The sequence below is a fragment of the Pyxicephalus adspersus genome, chromosome 4, assembly GCF_032062135.1.
Source record: "Pyxicephalus adspersus chromosome 4, UCB_Pads_2.0, whole genome shotgun sequence".
In the NCBI taxonomy this organism is placed as follows: Eukaryota; Metazoa; Chordata; class Amphibia; order Anura; family Pyxicephalidae; genus Pyxicephalus; species Pyxicephalus adspersus.
In genome coordinates this window covers 78,547,359-78,562,062 of record NC_092861.1, presented here as the reverse complement: position 1 = coordinate 78,562,062, position 14,704 = coordinate 78,547,359, and the positions used below count along the sequence as shown (strand labels likewise).

Sequence of the window (14,704 nt, the reverse complement as noted above, 5' to 3'; positions counted from 1 at the left end):
ATGGCTAGTGTACACATACAATCTCTACTCACCCTTGCTTGATAAACATGAACTCTGGACCACAAAGGTGCAGCTAGACTCTTTTTTTTTTTCTGAAGACCACAAAAACCAAAAAGACTTTATGTGCAGTAAACTCTTTAGGAGAAACTAGAACCCAATTACTAATAAAACTAATTTGACCAACTTGATTTTTTTTTTAGTGGGCTGAAGCTGGCTCTGGAACAGCATACCTTTGTCAGGATATATTTATATAAAGAAGATTGTTTTAAAAATTGCTCTAATCTGTGCAATATTTAAAAAATATATATAATTTGCTGTGGTTTGGTGATAACTGATATGATTTGCCTTTCAGAAGCTGGACATATATGGAACGATCTCTGCAAGCATGCTGGAAAGCAAACCGAAGGACCCTGAAGAATTACGCTACATGTGAATGTAAATAATAGGTATTGTATTTTTTTTTTTATTTCTACACTATTTAGTAATTTTTTAATGTTAAAACTGATGTGGTCGTGTTTTAAACCTGTCATAAGCACAGATTTTAAATCATTCAGAAATGAACAGTAAAAACCAGGTATGATGTTCCCTTCACTGAGTTTGCACTTCAGCTTTCCAGTGCATGAGGAATTATTTCCTGTTACTGCTTATTGGGCAGTACTAGGTTATTTCCATTCTTTTCTGGTTTATGAGAAAAGCTGAATGGAAAATATGACAAAACGTTCATATCTGGAAGAGCCTCTTTTCACACCCTGCTGGCAATATTTGTATAATCCGCTTTATTGAAATATCAACTTTTGAATGCTTACCATAGACTGTACATTACATGTTCTTCCCTAGAACATTTGGCCAGTAGGCATCTGCTTTCCTCCATATGTGAAATGGTATGCCCCATTTATTACAAACACACACAAGTAAATCTGCTGCGAAATTTGTGATTGACTGACCAATCTGATCCATTTACCAATGTGGCAGGATCTCAAAATACAGCACACATGTACAAGCTTTGCCCTACCAATCATTGAGGGTGGGGATGAGGAAACAAATATGACCATTCTGAAAAAGCTGTAATTGATGGGCAGTTCCAGCCAGACTTTTACTTGATTGTTCATATACGCTATAAAACTTGTGTACTTTTCATCAATATTTACCATCACGTCTGATCACTCCATGTCCAATTGAGAACCAAGAAACAGTTGCTTAAGATTGCTCTGTTGTTTAAAGTATTGACACTTCTGGCCAATCCAATTATTTTATCAGATCAGTGATTGCATCAAAAGGTGAAAATTGACCTGTGTGTACTACATTTACCCTGCATTTTTATAATTGGCATGCCATGAAATTTTGAACTTGCTTCAGGCAGATAGATTTAGCCTTCATGCATGTGGGGGAAAAGTATTGAATCTTCATCCTAAATAAGCTTTCAAATTGACTAACGCACAAATCTTGAGCAAAAAAATGTATTCATCTGCCCTGTGGTTTAATTTACCACCATAGTATAATATAGAGGTTGTCACTTCACAGACTACTGGATATAAATAATCTCTCATTTGGCTGTATTGTCTGGACATGCCTCCTTTCTTATATTAGTCATGGCCTGCTAATAGTTTTCTCAAGTTTGATTCAGATTAATGATATTTTCATGCTTGGGTAAGAAATTTGTAGAAGAGGGCCTTTTGGGAAAAATTTGGAATCTGGCAACACAAAATTAATGGTATAGTAAAACATTTCTGGTTCCTAATATTTTCTGAAGACGAGTTTGCAATTATCTTTTTTTTAAATTGAAGCTAGAGTGGGTAGGATTTAAAATCTCACTTAACCGCTGTGTGCAAATAGTAATTTGACACTGAAATCTGAGTGTGTTAGAAATGCTGTCAAATAAAATGATCTTTGATAACGTCCTATTTCATATCATTAATAAAGAGTTCTGAAAAAGGATGGATTATCATTAGGAATAAGCCAGCGTCATGTCAATTTAAGAGCACACTCCCTGCACCCTCCACTAGCGTCCTTTATTAAAGAAACACCTCTATTAATCTTTTCAATTAAGTGCACACACCACAAGGCACAAGCCAAGGCTGCCCATATGTTGTGTCCAATCACCCAAATATTAAAGCCCTTATAATTGATTTATCTGAAGGACATTCAACAGATTCAAGGTGGCAGACAGACAGGAAATCCCAGCAGAAGATGACAGGGTGGTGGGAGCTCAAAGTGATTTTACCAGTTTGTTTTTCTTTTTCATTCTGGGTTCATTATCATAATCCAATTATGAATCACTAAATTATTTATCATCTGCCAAAACGCTTGCTCTATTAAAAAAAAGAACTATTGAGGCATAAAGATTAATAATACAACTTAAATCATGGTTAAAACGCTGGGTTCTGTCTCTAGTTCTTCATTGACATTTTCTATAGGTTTTAGTTCTCAGAGTGTCTGGATGTGTTTGTGTTTTTTTTTTTTAGGTATGGGATTGAGGAGGAGAGCAGGAAGACATCCCAAGATCTCCGAATAACCAGTAGCCATCATGCCAAAATAATCACCTACTATTTTCTTTCAAATCAGTTTTCCAATTCCCATGTTCGTGAGTATATATATATATATATATGAAATCACAAACATTAAAGAATAAATTCTTAAAACCTTTTTACCAGCATTACATCAGCTTAAAATATATTACAACAAGAAACTTGTCTCACATTTTTGTCTTACATTCAGAACAAGACGTGGTTAAAATTCACAGGATATATTTTATATTAGAAGGAGGCCGGTCAGTACAGCTTTTTGATGCTGCCTCTTGTGTGCTTAAGCAATGATCTAATATGCTGGGAACACACAAGATGACACAAAAGTGTTCTGGCTGGAAGGAAAGCCCCCTCAATCCCAGCTGCAGTTGGAGAGCACAGCTCACTAGAGTGCATTTTTCCAGCAGAAATATTTAGCTTGGCGAGCAGCCAGAGAATGCTGGAAGAATAGACTGAATTAGGGGATTTACCTTCCACGTGCTTGGCACGCGTCTTTGGAGACTCTTAGCAAGTCTCTCCACTCTAGCTCAGCTCTCTTAATATTCAACATGCTTTTAAAAAAGTTCTTAATCTTTTCTAAAGTGAACAGGACAAAGTGAACTATAACCACCGCAGTAACAAGAACCTAGCTAAATATATTCACATAAGTACATCATTACAGAAGGAGAAATTTTTGCCTGCTCTTTAGGTCTTTGTGCTTCTTTTAGTATTGTTTTATATTCCACTTGACACGATGACTATTGTATTTGCACATAGTGGAGTACTGAACTGGAACATAGGCATAAGGTATTTAAGGGCAATCAATAGGTGATACTTGTAATATTATAAAAAGCTACCAAATGCTAAATTTTTATGGATTTAGAGCAGTAAGGGTGAGTTCTGTTTCATATTGCCTTATGTTTGCACTGACATAGAAGAACTTAAAGGCTAATAAACAGATTGGTATAAAAGATACATGCTTAATTTAATAGTAAACCATAGGTAAACCAATTTCTACCCCCCTCCCCCTTTCCCCGTCTCAATATGTTACAATGTAGACATTAAATTATCTTTGTCCTTTTGTGTCTGTTATGATGAAGAAGTGGGGCTGTTTTTGATATTAAAAGTTTTCATAAACATTTGTTGTCACTGTAAGATGGATTTAAAAAGCCGCAGATATGTCTTTGTAGGAGAGAATTGTATACGAATAGTCACACATTGATTTGATGTGTATTGTACACAGTCAATAAATACAGTTAAATTAAGAGGTGAGATGTAAAGTAGATGTGAATGTATTTATTAGTCAATCAGTGCAATGTAATGAGTGATGCATGTTCACACCCCATTAAGACCCATGAAGACATTTACACCCCATTAACCAAGAGGGGAGGGATATTCTCACCTAGTCTGGCACTTCTGCTGACGTTTATTTTGCTGCTGTGAAAACACTAACACACTGCAACAGTCTTGTGCTTGTTTACATTGGAAAACATTTCCTCAAACCCTGGAAGCCCAAATCGAAATTGATGAGTGACCAATCAACTGCACATGTATCTCAAAGCATAAATCAAAAGTTCAATAGATAGCAGTAGCTCAAAATATCAAACTCTTTTTAGCATTTTAACAAATGGTCTAAAACTGTATTTTTCCTGAAGAATTTAGGGTTAATTCATTTTAGGCAAATTGTTCTTTCACCCTCTGCCTCTTTTTCTAACCTGACTGTTTTTAAATTCTGATCTGATTTTCTATCTAATAAAGTCTGAAGGGATAATGAAGGAAAATCAGAAACCAAACAATTGTTAGGCAAATTTAATTTTTAGGCTTTGGAAAAGCTATTAAAAAGGACAGATTATCTTACCATGAGTTCAGTGTTTTGGGACTTCTGAATGATACCATTCGGAAAATCACATAGCTCCCTCCAATGCAGAATTGACAGCTGATTTGCTCATGTGTACTGGGCTTTAGTCTGACCCTCATATTTAATCTTCAAATCCCTTGCTACAGCCAAATAACAAAGTTTTATGTGTTTAGAAGAAAATGAAAACTCTGATAGGCAACTCGCACAATGTTATGTAGAGCATGCAAACCCAGGGCTCCAGCACTGCAAAGCTCAGATGTCCAGAAAACCATTGTGCAGTCCAGGAAGCCTGTATATGACTCTTTATTTGTTTGTTTGGCAACTACACATCTTGGGATAACAAAAATTCATAAGGAACAACTGAGAATAAATTTCCAGTGCTAAGGTACACCCTAAAATCATGTCTATAAATCAGCCACTGAAGTATTTTTCCTGAGGGTGCTTGATTTGTGCCTTCAAATGTGCCTATTCTCCCAAGTCTGTGGGCGTCATTAGACTGCCCATATCTTTTCCTCAGTAAATATAAATATATATATTACACAGCTTGTACAATTTGCCATATTTCAACTTGTAGGTATATTCTAATGAAAATTTTTTCCATTTCAAGATAAAGGACTAGGGATTTGTTGTTGAGATAAGGAAAAAGGATAAAGGCTGCCTCTTGATCCCATGGGTGCAAATCTTAGAGGTGTCCATGTATGAGATCTAAAGTCCGCTTCTGCACCTCAATGGGTGTTGGAGAACTTCCCATAGACCAATTTTTTTGGATTTTTTGTACATTGCTGTAGTTGTCCCTACAAAATAGAGCTGGTTTTTAAAGTACTGTGACAACATGGTTGTTTGCTTTTGCAGGCATGGTTATGCACTAATTAGGAAAAAAATCTCTGTTCACACAGAGGATAGAACCTGCCTCTGACCATTCCTTATGATTTATGGCCAGTTTTACAATGGGCTGACTATTAGCCCTAGAAATGTACTGAAACTGACTACATGTCCTCGAAATGGATCACATTGGAATGTTTATCCCTGAATCATATAGATAATTAGACATCCACTCAGCTACACCTTAGCAATCTTTCATTTTTTAACGAAACTCCTCTATAGTGTTTTATGTAGACAAGGAATTTCTTCAATAATACAATAAATATAATACAGTATCTGTAAAAAAAAGCTTGCGGTTTCTACAGGAAAATGTATATTTTTACCTACAACTATAGGATCCCTACGAATATTAGACTAATAACTAGGGAAATTAGGGACATTTGAAAAGGACAGGACATTCGTTTTGCACACAGCTGCAGTGTTACATATGAATTTTTAACAAGTGTAACTGTATATATTTTATTCATTCTCCTGTCGCAATGTGTTCTTTCCCCTCTCAATCAACAGGACTATATAATTAGTATTACAATTAGCCAAAATACAGTTGCTGGGATACAGCAGATTTTGTACTGCCCCCCATGAATGGCATGAACGATGGGCATCCATATGGCTACACAAATAAATACTATCAAAACATAGACCCATACCCAGGAGAATGACATACTGGCTGCCAGGGGGTGGGCATCATAAGCTAAGCCTGTGAAACTAGCCTTATATGAAAATATTCTGGAGACCTCACACGTTGCAATGAGGAGGGCAGGATTCAGGCGTTATTTTTCAGTTAAATGCCAGTTTTTTATTTCTGTTGTTTATTAGGCATCACTACTCTTCAAGATGTATATATGTAATTTTAAAGCATGTGATAATAAATAAATATCCTTGTGCCCATATCATAAAGTGCAACTATCAAATAAAATACTTAAAGATTCATTAGTCTAAATATTTATTCATTACTGCCTATTGCTACATATGTATCCTAAATTCTTGGTTAAAAGAATAGTTTATAACCAATTAGCCTATATAATTATTATGAAGTAAATATTTCCCAACAGGGAAAATATATTATTTAACTAAAATTCATTCACAATCCTTAGCTATTTATACGAAAAAATATTAATGCTATAGATGAAATATTTTGTCATTTGAAAAAGAAGCAACATCTTCTCTGGCCTTTCTTCATTAAAATCTTATTTGCTTTGTAAGCTTCTTTTGATCGCTAAAGTTATATGAATCTCTCTCCATCTCCCTATCTTCTTGCGATGGTATCAGCGCATGGCTTGTGACTAGGCAGCATGATGAATTAAATGTATGACAGTTATGACAGGTGAGGAGTGCTTGGTTGGGGCTTACACAGCAGGGATAAGACAAAGCCCCCATTTAAGAACAAAACCCCCTACCCGATTGTGATGCCATTAATGACAAACCACAGAATCACTCTTTATTTGCCCTTCTAAATGAGGAGCAAGCTGATACCACAGACAAAGCATTGTTAGGATGGAGGCCGTTTTCAAAGCCGCACAAGCAACTAATTTAAAAGGGCTGCCTGCTTGCTCAGCTTTTGACGTAAGTGTGTCTCAGCATTATCAATGAAGGATCCTCCATAAAACGGTGCATTAAAATCTACCCACAAGTTTACAGCTGGCCTAAGTGGAATTATAGTATATAACCCTGAAAATCTATGTGCAGGGATCTGGCTAAGCCACAGGGAGAGACCAGACTAGCAAATCCAAAGAATTTTGGAAGTCAATCCATTAGGATTATTAGGAAGGCTCTTTGATTTTGGAAACTGAAATCTTAAATATAGAAAGCTTCAACAAGAATTTTCAAGATCACTTATGTTATTCTCTTATAACATGGTTTATTAACTCCTTACCATACTATTTAGAATATCCCTTATGTTCTCAGGAAAAAAAAGTTATACTGTTTTATCTTAATAATTTCTAGGTGTAAACACTAACAAAAGTTCAAATGATCTGTTTTGATACCGACCCTCTTAAATGTATAACATTTTGTAAGTTATGTATGCAGACAGATTTATCACTAAAAACAAGGATGTAATTTCTGTTCGAATATGCTTGAAAATGCCGGGCTAAATAGGAAACTATAGGAAGGTATTTAGTAAGATTTTTTTTTTAAAATGTGTAGGGATTCTGCCTAAATAATTCGTATAGGTATCACTTCAGTTCCACATCTACAGGTTAAGATGAATAATAGTTTATTACCAGTGCGATAGGATCACTGTATTGACTAATATTTGTTATAAATCTATTACAATAACCTTCAGGGTTCTGTTTAGAAGACTAGAAACTTGAAAACCACATTTGACAGAAATTCAAAATAAAATATTACATAACAAAAATAAATAAAATGTATATTGTTTTTCTATTTGTTAGTATTTCCAGAATATCCTTTAAACAAATAATGCAAAGGCGATAAATTCACTAACAACTTTGTTGTTCACTAAGTCTTTTTAAAATTATATGAATTTTTACTTCCCATGGGGAAGGGGATATTCTTGTCATTTCTAATTCCATGACCTGTCATAGGTGGAATCCAGGGGCTCTAGTTCAAGCCACTAACTCCCTTCCATCCCTTTTAATATGTTGTTGCTTCAATGGAATAGACCTGTTCATTTGCATTGGGTACACAGGCCTCCCTACTGCTAAACCACTGTGAGCTGTAGAGGCCTGCTTTTTGTCTGTCCACAACTTGGCACGCCAAGAAATCTAAATTTTGAGGACGAGTCAGGGAGGACATACAGGAAAACAGCTTTCAGTACCCTATCTGAGTGACAGAACACTTAACTTTCATCACCTGGGTCTGGCCATAGAAAGGAAACAGTTGTGGTTAATTATTGTCTCCTTACCGATCCCAGACAACTACTGTTTAATCATATGTCCAACTGATACTGGCTGGCAAAAAAACTATTTTTAGTGAGGACAGTGATTTTCCTCCTTTCATCTATGAGTAATGTACTTCCTCTTAGTCTCTGCCATACCACAAGCCAGTCTGCACCAGATGCTGGATATTAGGCAAAATTAGAGACCGGGCATCATACCCCATATGAAGTGCTTTGATGTTTGAACTTTACTCACTTGAAGCTATTTTTAATCAAAGATATCCTACGCTTCGTCTCTTGTCTTTTTCTGTTATCCTAATTACAATTTCAGTAAAGTTGCACTAATGCTTCCGGAACACAAAAAAAAAGGCAATATATATTAGTTGTGGAGACCCTGTGACCAATAGCTACTAAACTTGTTTTTCTGAGCTTTTAAAAACCAGATCACAGGAATAGTAAAATTATAACGGTTGTAGACATTTATGCTTTGCTCCATGCTGCATTTAAAATGTTAAAAATGTAACTTTTTTTCTGACAATCCTTGGTAACATCCCAGAGGAATGTTATTTGGTCCTGATAATAACTATCTTACATCGAACAGGTCATCACAGTGTAGATGTCTTTTCTTAGCATTCATTATTGCTGTGCATATATCATATATATTATATTGATGTTTATAACTGTATATAATGCATTGCCAATTGCCTGGAGTATGTATGACACTGCTATAGGTAATATGCAGCAATGTATTAAAACATTGCTGTAATTTCCACACTGCAACACGTTTGAAGTTGGGTGATTGTTGATTAATGTTCAATATTTGATGTGTTATGTGTGTTATTGTTTGCTGAATTCCAGCAGTTTTTCGAAAATCAGGCAAAAAATAATACAATTCAATTTGTAAAATTCTGATCTAAACTAGCTACCTATTACATTGTCACGTTTCTCATGATGACCTGGATCTGACCCTGTGCTGCAGTTTACAAAGTTGTGCGCATCGGTCAGCACCAGGAAGCACTTTTCTGAAACCTTGCCCTTTCAAAACAGCACAGGGAGAAGAAACAGTTCAGGCCGAATAGGAGCCATTCGTCCATATCTGCCACTCCTCAGGACATATCACTTCCATCCTTTTGTAAATCATCCATCTTCATTTGCGTTCTCTTGCTGTTATTTCCTCTGACTTTCCAAATGCAGACAGTGGTAGCTATTATCCCCATTTTCACCTTTCTATGCCTTGGCCTAAGCACATCAGAGTGCAGACACGAACATACATCATTGTCAGGAAGAATACTAGTGTTCACATAAGCATTTGGAATGTGGGGATTTGTGCCTGTAATTAATTGTAGGATTTAACATTTAAGTTAAACTTTTTTAACAAGTAGGCAAGTTTTAGTTATTACCATTTCAGTCTTTTTCCATTGATTTAATGGTTTGATGGCGTGTAAAAAGCAGATTCTGCTGTCTTGTGTGTTGGAGTATGTGTGTTGGAAGGGTGATCTAAGGGAATTTAAAAAACATAAATCATAAATACTTTAGGCTTTCATGGGTACATGTTCATAATGTGGGATTTAAAAAAAAAACTATACTTTCTCGTTATAGGATATAGAAACAGATTTGCTTTAATGCCTGCTTTTCCTTTGCTTCTTTATCAATCTTTTTACCTGCCAGTTAGGCTTCGCACACACGTTGAGCATGACGGAAAATACGGGAATTCGGGAATGACCGTTATGTATGTCAAAGGAGGAGAGCACAGTGGGGAGCCATTCGCTTGTCCTTCACCCCTCTTCTTTATAGAACAGAAAGGAAGTGTGTCTACAGTATTCATTCGTTCATCTGTCACTGGAATCAATCACAAAAGATCGTTTCCAGCAACAGAAATTTGACATGTACATAGCCCTAAGAAAAAAACATTGTTTTAGCTCCAAACCACTCTGATCAGATCCTATTCATGACTGAGAATTTACTACCCCCACCTTTATCACATTGCTGGACCAATTATTGAGCACCTTCAGTGTCAAATAAGAGTTAGGGGAGTTAGCCACTTGCACCTCTGGGTGCAGCAATACAGGGGTTCTCGTTATACTGGCTGTCTGCCTAAAAGTGACATTTAGGTTTATAGATGTTCCACCATCTTAGCACTGCTTTTGCTGAATGTCAATTAACTTTCTGCTACTACACTCTTCTGTTACTTTTAAGCTAAAGTGCCATAATAGGTTTTGCAGTTTGTCGAAATGGTAGACATTTATTCTTACCAGAGACGATATGTTATGCCTAAATTGCCCAGTGACATTTTGCAGCCATAAATATAGCAAGCAGTGACTTAAAGAAAGCAAACAACATTTGATAAAATGCTACATTATGAAGCCTTATGTAAACAATCCCCTGGAGATTACCATATTGTTTCTAGTAGAGGACAAACATTCGTGAGATCCATAAGTCCGATGCAGAAAACAAGCTTTGGTAGTCTGTGGGGTGGAATCACGCACTGTACTGATCATCCTTGAGCAATTTCTCACACTTATAATACACTTATGCAAAACAGATGTGTTGCTTTAGGGACAAGAATCATCTTTTATTCTTGTACTGAGAAAGTCCTCTTTAATTAAAACAGGAAATACAAATCTCCTTGTCTAGTTCTAAAGCTATGGAGACATACATCACAAACAGCTGTCTGTAATTTTAGCTTTATTCAGCTAAACTGATAGCAGCCAAAATACATCTCTCCAGCACCTCTCAAAATGAAGGAAAACAGGTTAAATGTGCATCTGCATATATTAGAATCATGGTAAATACATGTTTTTCAATTGTTGCTTTGGCTGCAGGTAGTTAAGTGTTTAATGTGTATTATAAAGGAAAGCTGTTTTTGTAAAGTTTAGCTATGAGATTTAGTGACATTGCCTAACATGAGTCAGAGCCATTGAATTTTAACCAATACCTACTGCTTCAAGTTTAATATTCCTAGCTCCTACAACCCCCTTAACATACCTTGTTACCTTATGTACTATAAGTCCCCAATCCTGACTACCCCCAGCCATCAGCTAACAAACCTACCCCAAGATGTATAGCCCTTACAAAGTATGTAAGCTTATGCAAGTACTCTTCCCTTTAGGTCAAAGGAAGTGTACAAGCAATATCCATCTGCAACACCAGTTGTGCTAGGCAGTCAGAGAGCAGGTGTGTACGGTGCACATCTTGTTACCACAAGGGAGCTGTACATTTGACTTGTCTGGAGGACAAATTGGAGCTATTTAGCTGTACACTGTTTGGCTAGTTTGGCACAATGGGCTCCTAAGGAACAGGTGCCACGTCATTAATACAACCTATGCTACCTTTGTGTTCATTACAGAGAAGAGATACCCAGTTCTGCCCTCCTGTTTCTGAATTCTAAAGTCGTTATCATTCTCCCTGTTTAATATTTTTATTGGATAGATCGTACAAAGAATAGCATAGCATTAGATTGTTATTTATGGACAGTGTGAAATCCATGGAAGTAAAATATATTTTCTGGCATTCCTGAGCAGTATCTGCCTGTAATTGCTTCTTCCTGATGTATCTAAACCTGAATTGTTAGTTCTGTTAGAATTCTCGTGTAATATCTATATACAAACAAATAACATCCAGGACAACTGGAAACAGGAAGAAATATAGATTAATACTGATTTGTATGTCTTTAAATATTTTACTGTAGACAAAAACAGAATAAGCAGAACACAGAAAATTAAAATAACTAACATCTGTGGAGCAGTAAACTGTTCTATAAAGTATGCTGTGCCATTTGGGCAATCTGAATGATCATGCTTTTGCACAAATCTGTAACACAACAACCTCAGCTGGTTAGATTGAGCATGCAGGTTTAATCATCCTGTAAGGTCTATGGCAACCTTAAGGCTAAGTTCACTTGGGTGGTTGGGAACAGATTGGTTACCACTTCCTAACTGCAGGTAACTGTGGCTACTTGGCAGATGCTGCAAGCGGTGAGTTGCCTGTATCTGTCTATAGTGCCACCAATTCACCCATTCACTCCAACACTTGCTGTGAACATTAAAAATAATGTTTTATGATAACTGTTTGTGGTGAATACATGTACTTATTGTGTTTAGAGTGTAAATGCTTATATTTTGTTTCCATGATCCCTTAGCATTGTTATGCTTTGTGCTCAACCTCTGTAAATTCTGCTAGGCTGCTTGATACACATATATATGTAAAAAACATATCAATAGAAAAGTTTAAAAGACAAAGTATGTTCATATATTCATATTATGATCACACATATTAATCCTGTATGCTACAGAATATATTTATCATGGAAGTTACCCTTGAAGTCGAATAATGTATTTATGTGGCAATAATCTTACAAGATGGTGTTTTGTATTCTTTATCTATTTGCTGGTAAAATGTGATTTTCTTCAGTGATCTAATTTGATTTTAGTGAGATAAAGTAATCCTCAGGAGTATAGCAGATATGCAGATTGGTAACTAGTTAGATAAAGACCACTAACTGATTTTTACACCTGCCAAAGCTAGCTTAATAAATCCACTAATTGCTCCTTGGGAGCAGTCAATTAGTTCTAGTTAACCAGTTTTGAAAGTGGGAGGTCAAAGATGTATCACAAATCAGGGCCTTTTGTCCCTCTGCACATGTTGCATTTGCTGTAGGATGTGTGGACAAAAGCTTATGTAAAAATAAATCTTTTGGCATGTATTGACCAGCATGTACCCACACATCCTGTTTACCTATGTTTATTCATCAAAGCGCAAGTTTGTCCAGACAAAATCCAAATGTGTTTAGAATGACCATAAAAAGGTGTAAATTGTATATAATCACAACCTGATTATTTCCTTCACAGCCATAAAGTAAGAGCCCTGTAACATAGCATTCTAAATACTCAGCTATGAAGAATCTCTGCTATTGTCCCATGGTAAATTGTGGTCATTGGAAGCCCTTTAACTGCTCAGATCATAGAGACTAATATTAGTCAGAGTGGATTTTGCAATGCTGCAACTTTTCATGACTGTAGCAGGTTCCGTGCGGTGTTAGCTATTGCTAAATGTAATCCGAGGACATTGGTTTTGGATGCATTTTTATTCAGCTGTACTAAGAATTTTCTATTGTTCTTCGTGTCAGTAAAGACAAGCACAGCAATACAGTTTAAAGTTATGATGTGACTGTATTCATGCACTATGTATGTAAGGGGCAATCTCATATTCAAAAATGGCACTTTTTTTTATTCTCCAGGTTTGAAATCATCATATCAAATCTTTTATAAAAAAAAAAAAGGGAAGAGGTTTTGTTCCCTGGCAATCAGGATTTCAAAACTAATGGATGACCCTACTGTATTTAAATAAAATTGTTCTGTTCTTTTGAGTGGAGTAAGGTCACAAAACTAGACAGAAATGCGTGCAGCAGTGCATTGGAAAAATGCACCACAGCACCAAGTGTAAGTGGGAATATCAGGCATTGCTCTTTATGTTATATTGCTCGATTGACGCACACTATTGTGAAGATTGCCCTTATTTATTTTTTTAAAAAGCAGTACTTTTTTGGCCATACAACAGACCACCCTTTAATAGATGTGTTGTGCTTCTAAGGAAGTAAAAATTACAACGGATCAACTTGTCGGTTTATTACACATCTGCTGGAAATTTGCCCCACAGGTAGTTGACAGTGTTTACCACAGTTTTGTGCACATTCGCTGGATTGCATTGTAGTGACTAAAAGCTTAAAAACTGGCACTACATAAAGATTTCTATGCTTTAAAAAGTATACCTTGATGTGTGTAGACAGTAAACAGATAGGAGTTTGTGGGAAAAAAATGAAAAATCAGTTCTAGACAAGGTATACAATGAAATGGCCATTCATACCATGCAGTAAATGTGTCAGGTAAAACAGGAAAGTTGGAACACGTAAAGACCAGTCCGTTCAAAGGTTGCTCACGTGCCCATAAAGTAAACACTGGTGGAAGACTAGTTAATAAACACCAATGCACCCCCTCAATTACAGCAGTAAATAGTTGAATTGGTAAAATGACCATAGTTTTGCTGAGAACAACCTTATAAGCTGTTTAGCCAGCAAACTATTACATCACTAAGCAAACACAAAGGCTCAAGTAAAAGGACCCATGACCCTCTCAAATCATATAAACTGATCTCTACTTCAGACTTTACAACGGTCACAGTCTACACATTATTCAGTCACATAGGAGTGTTCTTAAAATTGATAGATTTCCCTTCGGAGTCAAACCAAAGTGGAGTTAATAATAAGAGATCTATATATGGGTCCAAAAAAAAGATATAATAAATTCCCATATTGTCTTACAAATCGCTAAGTCTAGAACTTTGTTTCCTTGAAAAGTAAAAAAAAAATAAAATACAGGACAATATTTTATTTTAATTAACAACAAAACTGCCCTGTTTATTGTTTTCAAAATAATTTATTCCGCATACACCGTTGTTGCAGAAAGCACAATTACCTCTGTCCGGGAGGGCTGTGGTAAGTTTACCTTGAATACTGGCTGGCTATGAATCATGAGAAGACATCAATATGTGGAGGAAAACATATTGACTTCTTTTGGGTATGGCACCTTAAATCAGACAAGAGAGAAACTTTTTTCCTCATGGCAGACT

The 14,704-nt window shown here is 36.1% G+C and overlaps 1 long non-coding RNA gene across 3 annotated transcripts in view; it reads left to right on the top strand.

Moving 5' to 3' along the window:
- LOC140328834 (uncharacterized) overlaps nt 1-14,704 on the top strand; it is a 55,312-nt gene that overhangs the window by 4,925 nt on the left and 35,683 nt on the right. For 2 of the 3 annotated variants that reach the window (XR_011920356.1, XR_011920355.1), the window contains exons 3-4: nt 353-446; nt 2,463-4,164. This is a non-coding gene — a long non-coding RNA (uncharacterized lncRNA). Of the gene's footprint in view, nt 1-352; nt 447-2,462; nt 4,165-14,704 lie in introns of those variants that run through there. The other variant, XR_011920357.1, reaches the window with a different exon arrangement.